Source organism: Argopecten irradians, chromosome 14 (assembly GCF_041381155.1).
Source record: "Argopecten irradians isolate NY chromosome 14, Ai_NY, whole genome shotgun sequence".
NCBI classification, from domain to species: Eukaryota; Metazoa; Mollusca; class Bivalvia; order Pectinida; family Pectinidae; genus Argopecten; species Argopecten irradians.
The window spans coordinates 164,499-173,985 of NC_091147.1; the positions used below are offsets into that span (position 1 = coordinate 164,499).

Genomic DNA, 9,487 nt, shown 5'->3' on the forward strand with positions numbered 1-9,487 from the left:
AGTCTTTCGAAGAATTCACGAATCCCGCGCGTAGATGGTCTTCCCACGTGTCGTGGTAGTTGATGACGTCATCAATGTATCCATCACAGCCTTCCAGGTCTGATATCACGCTGTTAAGAAGACGTTGAAATGTTGCCGGGGCATTCTTCATACCAAATGGCATAACTTTGTACTGGTACAAACCTTGCGAGGTTACAAATGCCGACACTTCTTTAGCTCTTTCTGTTAATGGCACCTGCCAATAACCTTTCAACAGGTCAAACTTGCTAACATACTTGGCTTTGCCAACTTTGTCAATACACGAGTCAATCCTTGGAATTGGTATAAGAGTCTGTTTTACTGACAGAGTTTACTTTTCTGAAGTCAGTACAGAACCGGTATGTCTTGTTTGGCTTTGGCACCAGAACACATGGAGAGCTCCATTCACTTTTGCTTGGTTCAATAATATCATTGTCCCAACATGTATTGAATTTCTTTCTTTAAAGTGTTCTTCTTTCAAAGGATTGACACGATAAGGATGTTGCTTGACAGGTGGCGCATCGCCTACATCCACGTCATGATAGATAGCATCTGTTTTTGCCTGTGTATCCGGAAACAAATGTTTAAACTCAAGTATCAAATCTTTCAGTTCATTGCGTTCCTTTTCTGATAGATGACACAGTTTCTTGTCCAAGTTCGCGAGCACATCTGAATTCCGTAACTTAACACCACAGTCTAAACCTACATCTTGTACACCACCATCTAAGTCTAATTTACAAATATCAGCTGTACTTTCACTTTGTGATGGTACAGAGGCCAAAGTAGCAATAGGTTGAGAGGTCTTGCTCTCTTCTCTATCTACATATTCCTTAAGCATATTAACATGACATAATTGAGTTTTCTTGCGCCTCCCTGGAGTTTGTACAATGTAGTTAACATCATCGACCTTTTTTCCTCAACAACATAAGGTCCAAAATATCTAGCTTGCAAAGGCTGACCCGGTATTGGTAATAGGGCCAAAATTTTGTCACCTGGATCAAAACTTCTTGCACGGGCATCTTTATCATACCATGTTTTCATTTTGGTTTGAGTAACGGCCAAATTTTCTTTTGCCAGTTCACATGCCCTTGTCAACCTTTGCTTAAAGTTAGACACATACTCCAAGAGATTCACTTTAGAATCTTCGTCCAAAATTTTGTCTTTCAAAATTTTCAAAGGACCACGTACAGTATGTCCAAACACAAGTTCAAAGGGACTAAAGCCAAGAGATTCTTGTACAGATTCTCTAACGCCAAACAACAACATGTGTATACCTTCGTCCCAATCTCTTTTGTTTTCAAAACAATAAGATCTCATCATATTCTTCAATGTCTGATGAAAACGTTCTAAAGCACCCTGAGACTCTGGATGATAAGCACTAGACTTATACTGCTTGATCTGGAGCTGGTACATGACTTGTTGAAAAATACCAGACATGAAATTTGAACCTTGGTCCTTTTGGAAGACCAATTGGACAGCTTTGAGTGGAATGGCTTCAGGAAAGCGTGTGGAAGCACACATAATAGTTAAAAGATACTCATTCCCAGACTTAGTTTTGGGTAGAGGACCTACACAGTCTATAATGACTCTACTAAATGGTTCCTCAAATGCTGGAATGGGGTGCAAAGGTGCAACAGGGATTTTCTGATTAGGTTTCCCTACCACCTGACAAGTATGACAAGACCTACAAAAATCAGCCACATCCCGTTTCAACTTGGGCCAAAAGAAGTGATCTAAGATCCTGTTATAAGTCTTGGTCACACCTAGATGCCCTGCCATAGGTACGTCATGAGACAAACTTAGAATATCTTGCCTATACCTCGGTGGGACAACTATTTGATTGACAACCTTCCAGTCTTCCTCGGGAGACACATCAGGGGGGCGCATCAACACATCTGACTGACGGAAGTAACAAACCGGGACTTTCTCAGCCTCTTCCTCACTCAAAGCCCGATTACACAATAAGGAGATTTCAGGATCTTTCTCCTGTTCTACTATAAGCTCCTCTCTAGACAAAGATGATTTACTCATCATGTCAGACAAAGAAGTACCCTTGTTAGGAACAACTCCATCACTATCAAAGTCTACAGGATTGCTCAAAAGATCACACTTGCTCCCGACATCCTCTATATCATGAGCCAAGAAAGTGTCACCTAACCCTGGACTATAATGATCCTCAACTACTGCAACATCAGAAACCTTCTTACTCATTGAACGAGTTACAGCACAAGAAGGGAAAATACCAGGAAATTCCTGTTGAATAGTCTCAGCATCATCTGTTTTATCTGGAATACTGGACACTAAGGGATCTACCCTAACTTTCTCTCCAGCCAAGTCATTGCCTAAAATGAGCGACACGCCCTCTATGGGAAGTTCCGGTCTAACACCAATGGTGACAGGCCCAGTAACCAAGTCTGACTTTAAATAAACAGAATGGAGAGGCACATTAACAAAACCTAACTCTACACCTTGAAGCAAAACACTACTACCACATGAGGTCTCCTCAGACAAAGGCACTACGCCATCTAATATCAAAGAATGAGAAGCCCCAGTATCTCGCAAAATCTTCACAGGTTTCAAGTTGGTAATATCACTAGTAAGTGAAACAAAACCTTCAGAAAATGAAAGGGAGAGTACTTCTCCAAGACACTATCAGACTCTGAGCTCTTAATCTCAACAGACACTTAAGAATCCGCAACAATATCACTAAGTTTCTGACTAGGCTTTTGGACATAGCTAACTACAGAAGGAACTGACTGTTACGCTTATGCTCCTTACGCTGGAGAGAATAACATTCAGACAAAGTATGCCCTACTTTCTTGCGTAATTACAAACAGGAAACCAGAAGGAGACCCCACCCCTGCCCTATGAATTTAATATTCTGTTTTTAGAATCCAGACTTTTAAGTTTTATCACCTAATTTAGGTTTGTCGTTGGAAGGGCCACTAAAGGTTGGGTTCCTAGGACTGACCAAAACTTACTAGTACCTGTGGTACTGTTTTTGTCTTGAGAACTGTTTTTAACAAAATGAGCCTTTGTGCGTAATCATCATCAGCCATTGTAGCTGCTTCACTAAGTGTTTCAGACTTTGTTCTCTCATCTAAATGAGTTTTAAATATGTTTGTGTGGACACAACGTTTAAAAAAAACTCCTCTATCAATCAATAATTGCCTCAATTTACCGAAATCCCTCATCAATTTTTTTAGAATCACACCACCTAGTTAAATAATTGTTCCTTTTTCTCTGGCAAATTCGCTACATGAGTTTTGTTCATCTCTCTTTCTCGAGTTTCGAAATTTCTGGCGGTAAGCCTCAGGAACTAACTCCATCATAAGCTTTCAAAATAGCTTTCTTGACTACTTGGTAAATTTGAAATCTCATCTACAGATAAAGAAGAATGGAAAATGTCTCTAGCTTTACCAATCAAGACACTCTGAAGAAGCATTGTAAGCTTATCTTCAGGCCATTTCATACTGTCAGCTATTTTCACTCAAAAATGCAGAAAATTAACTTGTCACTTCTTTCTCTTGAAAAGGAGGAACTAACCTATGTTGTTTCTACTGACAACAAAACCTCTGTTTCCTTGTAAACCCCTAAAAGTTGGATTACTTGAAATGTCTTGAGAAGCTAGTTCTACATTCTTTAATTCCTAATTTCTGTTTCAGCTTGAATTTTTATGCTTCTCTAGCTTCTAACATCTGATATTCCTCTCTTTTTCTTTTAATTTCTTTCTCAAATTCTTTTTCTGCTTAACTCCTTTTCTATTTCTCTTTCTCTCAAATTTCTTTCTCTAATTTGTTTCATTTTCATTTCAAGTTCAAGTTCCAATTGGTCTAAATTTTGGATTTTTTCTGATGAGACTGTTTTCCTGCTATACTATCTAATGCACATACAGTCAAATTTGCCGATTGTCAACATAAGTATCTTAATAATATACATTCCTAATTATCAGCTTTCCTCAGAATTAGTTTTTGAATAGAAAGAGCCTAAATGTTTACCCAATAACCAGTAAAACCCTTCTTACAAACTTGCAGAAGAACTTCCAGGATGGCGCCTTTAGAACAATCTGTTCAACCTGCAAAGTAAGATCATATTTAACTAGCTGATGGTTTCAAAAGTAAACACAAAGTTTGTACATCACAAAATTTGAAAATTTCTTAATTAAAGAGTTTCAAAGTTGTTAGATTTCACAAATAGAATAACCGAACCCGGACACGAGCCCCCAATTCTGTTACTTTAAAGAATAACAGAAAGGATAATCCAGCAGCTAAAATTCAAAACTCAATTTTAATAGTATAATCTACAATTATTATTACAGTGATGGTTTACAATATCAAAAGTAATTGTTGGTGGTACAAGACAAGTACGATGATTTAATGTGTTACTTATCTGTTATGCTAAATACCTAGGTAAAATATCTTGATCCATCCCAGGTATTCAAATATAACAAAAATCCCAAATCCACAAGGAAATTGAATGTACCACCCGATGATTTATAAAGTTCCAGTCAATAAGAATAAATCCACACAAAGAGTAGTAAATACTCCACAGATAAAAGTCACAAAAGCACTCCCAATAGAAACTATATAAGGCGCTGGAACAATTCTTGAATATGTACTTATTACAGGTCTCATAACAGTTCTGATTAGACCATAGGACAGCTGGATAATACTATCTCAAAACCATAATTCCAGAATATTGAAGAACCTCCTACTTCAAGAAAAAACTAACTAAAAACAGAAAACAAAGTACACACACATTTAAAAACCCCTTTCCTCAGGGAAATAGATCATTCTAGATCTCTACTTAAAAATCAAACATGTTTTTACAAACATATTTGAGTATATACAAGATTATCTTCCAATAAAGTTACAATAACCTAAAATCCAATGAAATAGACCTTTGGATGAGGATGTATAGATAAAAAAAGCTCAGGGAATTTATATCACCTGAACTCATAACTACAAGTCTTTAGTGGTCATACAAAACAAGAATTTAACCATAAATAATTACTCAGAACCACAGGAGACACGATGGGCGGGGCCCAATAAGGGAAATAGATGTAAATCCATTTAAATATCGCAACTTATCATATTATGGATGGACTGAAACCAAATTATGGGTGGGTATTGAGTGGTAGGTGGTCCAGAAACATTCTTAATTGAAGGGGAACAGAGTTTAGTATAAATATTTAGCCCTGACGCACCGGTAAAAGGAGGGTGTGGCCCAATTGTGGAAGCTAAGAAAGAGAATATTTTTAATCGCCTACTAGTCAAACGTAGTACTTGCATGGATTACAACCCCAATTTGCCCTAACCAACCTCTGGGGAAGGGGTACAGAATTATGTAAATACTTTGGCTCATGCCCCTGCAAGGCAGTTAAGTGGGTGGCGGTGCTGAAATAGCGGTTTGTAGATAATTTTTAAAACCATTTGGTGCGATTGAACCTACCCTGAGCCTAAAAGCGTGGGGGCATAAAAAGAAAAAAAAACAAAATAGAGGTGAATAACAAAATTCCTTCAGTAAATGCACGAAGAATCCCAGAATTGCATAGCATTACTTGGCCTAAGTTACAAACCAAGTTAGAAATAACGGTCCCTTCCTGGCCCTTCTTGGTTTTTATAACACCTGTCATTCTAAAAACATTTTTCATTGAAATGAAATTAAATGGAATTGATTGCAATAAATAGGGCCAATAAAGGAGCAGTATAAAATTCAGGAAGTGAATCAAATGACGCACTGTAAGCTGGAAAAGAAGTTTACATTTTGCAAAACTAATATTAGCATGACATTGCCATGGTCTATTGTGAATACTGTTATGTGCTGACCATAGCGTGGCCATATCAATTGACCATGTAACGCTTTATAAAAGTGCTGTAGAAACGCCTTATTCATCACACTTGAATCTGTAGACCATCAGTACTTCTTGGCTAGATATTTACTGGTGTTTTGTAATTTTCTTGCTATCAATATAAAGCGAACCGAGATGAACTTTTTGAATAAAATATATATAGCCGAATGACGGAGACAAATGTAAATACGTGTGATGAACATTTGTTGTGTTTAAAGTACAGTATATTTCAATCGTTGTACGTTGTCCCAGATTAGTTTATTACGACATAACATAAGTAAGTTATATCCATTTCAGGAACAATGGCCAATATATGGCTTGGGTCGGACAAAGATCCAAAGTAACACAGACAATATCCGTAAGTACCTTATAAGTAAGAATAATTAAAACACAATAAAATCAATCACGCCTGAAACTGAAATATTTTAGGGAGACGAATAAAAATAAGATCATATGCAACTGTGTTGATTCCTATCCAACCTTTATGTGAATACTATGTTAGTGAGCTGTAACCTATATTGAATAAAAAAATATGTGTTTAAAGCGAAGAGAAAAAAAAGCGTAAACTTTATCAGTAACACAGCGAAAGTAGTTAATATTATAATTACGTATCAATGAGTAATAATCGTTTGTTTTAATTTCAATAAAATTGTAGTAGTATTTGAAAACAAAGCTAAACTTCGAAAACCGATCATTCGAGAAAGAGTAGTAGATTGAATAGATAGTAATTATGATATTGAACGTTAAAACACAATTAATATTTAAGAATACTAGTAATTCAATGTCTTTAGTATTATGGTTTAATTTTAAACACGTGCCAGATTAAAGCCAAAATGACGTTATGACACAATATTTTTTGTTATGGTATCAAAAGAGAATTCCAGACAGTGTAGAATTAGTTTTTAAAATCATATCATATTAATTTAGCAGATATTGAAAAAGAACGAAAAATCAAAACGCAGCAATTGCAACAAAAGCAGTGTAAAAATATAATATTCAACCAGATATTAACACTATGGTGCCAGAGTTTAAATGCTGACTAATAGTTTTCTTAAAGAATATCTAAGTTAAACGAACACTAGGTATAATACAAAAGAATTATCACATATTTACACTCGAGTGATCTCACTTTACACAATACCATGACGAAGAATTTCTTACTTATTGGGTAATACCGAAAAGGTTATGTTTTATTTATTAATGTTAAAGTTTGTTTGTAAAGCATAACAGTCATCCGCCGATAAAAAACAAGTTCATTCAATTAACTTTTGTATGTGTTATTAAACATCCCATCAATGTGTAATGAATATGAATTATACACCAAGTTCAAAGACTTTTACTTTTCTTATTGGAAATATTTTTACGTTGTCATAATAAGTTATTTGTATATAATGATTTGACCCACTGATCTAATGTCCATAATTGTTAATGTAAAGGCTACTTTACCCTTTAACCAAATGGTGTACAGTTTACGCTAGATAAGGATGGAAACACTTCCTGGTTTTAAGGCGGAACATATCGATTAATGGAGGTAAGTGTCTATTGTTGAATAAACGAAGCCATGTTGGCAGTACCCGTTCAGTTAGGAAAACAGGAAGAGCAAAAATAATGCTTGTCCTGAGTAAAAATGTATAATCATGATTAATACCTGACATAATCAATTTAAGTCTATTCAAAGTTTGTCAGCTATGACAGTCTTCATTAAACTTATATAATTAAAAGTATCTGACTCTGTGAAAATACATTTTTCTACATATATTATTACTTTAGAACAAATGAATCCATACCAAATTTTTAAAATATAATAAAGATAATGTGTGTGTGTTGGCTTGATTTTAGAGGCTAGTAATTGGATCAAAGATAGCTATTTTAACGTAAAAATTGATGATTTTAACGCCGAATATCACTGATTTAAGACAAACTAAAGCAATATTTAGCAAATTAGTTGTCTGATGATTAATGAATATTTGCAAAATTGACAAAAATCAAAGATTTCTCTAAAATTATTGCAGTTCAAAAGGGAAAACAAGTTGCTGGCTACTAAAACTATAATAAAAAAAAGTGGGTCAGTGGTGCTTGATTTTATGGTCTCGTTCCCAAAAAATCGTTGCATATACAATTTCCAAATCACTTTTATGCTCCACCAAAATGTAAAAATTAAAAATCAATAAGTTTTAATTTCCAATACTTAAATGCTTATCTTTTTCATCTCAAAGACCAATTTTTAAAACGATAAAACAACAACAATTTAATATAACTATATATACCTGAAAATGGTCGCCACCAGCGAGTTATATAACAAAAATATGCGTGAAATTTCATCATCTCTACAAAGTGTAAGGAAATGCATCTTTGAAAATGGCAACCAAATCTTAAAAAATCGTGAATAAAAAATCTACAAATCTTGTGATTAATGTTTGCAAACGAGACTAAAACCTCACCAGATCCTTTAAAGGCAATTACCAAAAATTGATGAGATGAAGCTTTAATAAATAAACAATTAAAAAATGATATAAAAGGCACTAGTAGCTGGATAAGTATCCGATACAGACAAGAACAATAGTTAAATAACTATCCAACCTGAAACACAAACCACTTGGATTCTGATCGCTCCGTCATCAAACGAAATTCAAATTCAGAAGTATATGTTAATTTGTATGGATTGGAAATTTTATCAACGGAGCAGTTTTAGTTCTACATGTAAGTGCGACCTATTATTGTGAAAAGGTTTACTTTCTTCTAGCATCGTAAAGCCATAATTTTCAATTAAATTTGCGTGACATCTACTGCCGATCTGTCTATTAGATATGTTTCCCATTGTAAGCCACTGCTAAACTCTTTTTGGAGCACCTGGGTCCTAGTTTACATGTTGTCTTTTAATAAGTGCTAAAATTTCAGAGTAAACATTAACTTAAATATATAAACTAACATAACTAATTTTGAGGAAAAAAGACTGAATTTATGATATATGGGTAAGAGAACATGTAAATCACCATTCTATAATTGTTTAATGTTGGCAACAATCTACCGATTCAACAGTTAAACTATTGCATCATTTCCATACAATAATTATGTTAATGATATATCAGGTGATGTTAAAAACTCCAATAAAGTATTTATATTGAGGTAATAATCCCATGCCATATAACATGTATTAGAAAAAACCCATTATAGAGGTTGTTATCAATTGTCTTGTTATGTAATCTTGAATAATTTGGCCATTTCGACTATGCGTATAACATAATGAAATGGATCCATATCTCTATGATTCAGTTTTATAAGATCTCAGGAGGTGTGGGATTGACCGGCAATAGTATAACAAACATAAAGAAACTGGTTTCAAACCCCATAATTCGGAGTCACCAAACAAAATTCCTATATATAAATGTATATACGTGCCAAATTCTAGATTTTTTCAAACATCAATCTAAATAAATGGTTGAAAATGGAGATTTATTCGAGGTAATAAAATTAATTAGAAACAAGTACAATTCAGTAAATTTTAGATTTAAAACCGTAATATTCGAATCGTTAATACATCAAATCAATGGACTTAGAATTTAAAACTTTTTAACATTAAATAAATACTATTCATTTTTCATCTGTACGAACTTGTGC

General features: G+C 34.5%; 1 long non-coding RNA gene across 1 annotated transcript; it reads right to left on the bottom strand.

Annotated features, from left to right (window-relative positions):
- Positions 1-759: 759 nt before the first annotated feature.
- LOC138307588 (uncharacterized) lies at positions 760-1,468 on the bottom strand. Its single transcript, XR_011206009.1, has 2 exons — positions 1,236-1,468; positions 760-925 (listed from the first exon to the last, which is right to left on the bottom strand). It is a non-coding gene; the product is annotated as an uncharacterized lncRNA (long non-coding RNA).
- Positions 1,469-9,487: the final 8,019 nt, after the last annotated feature.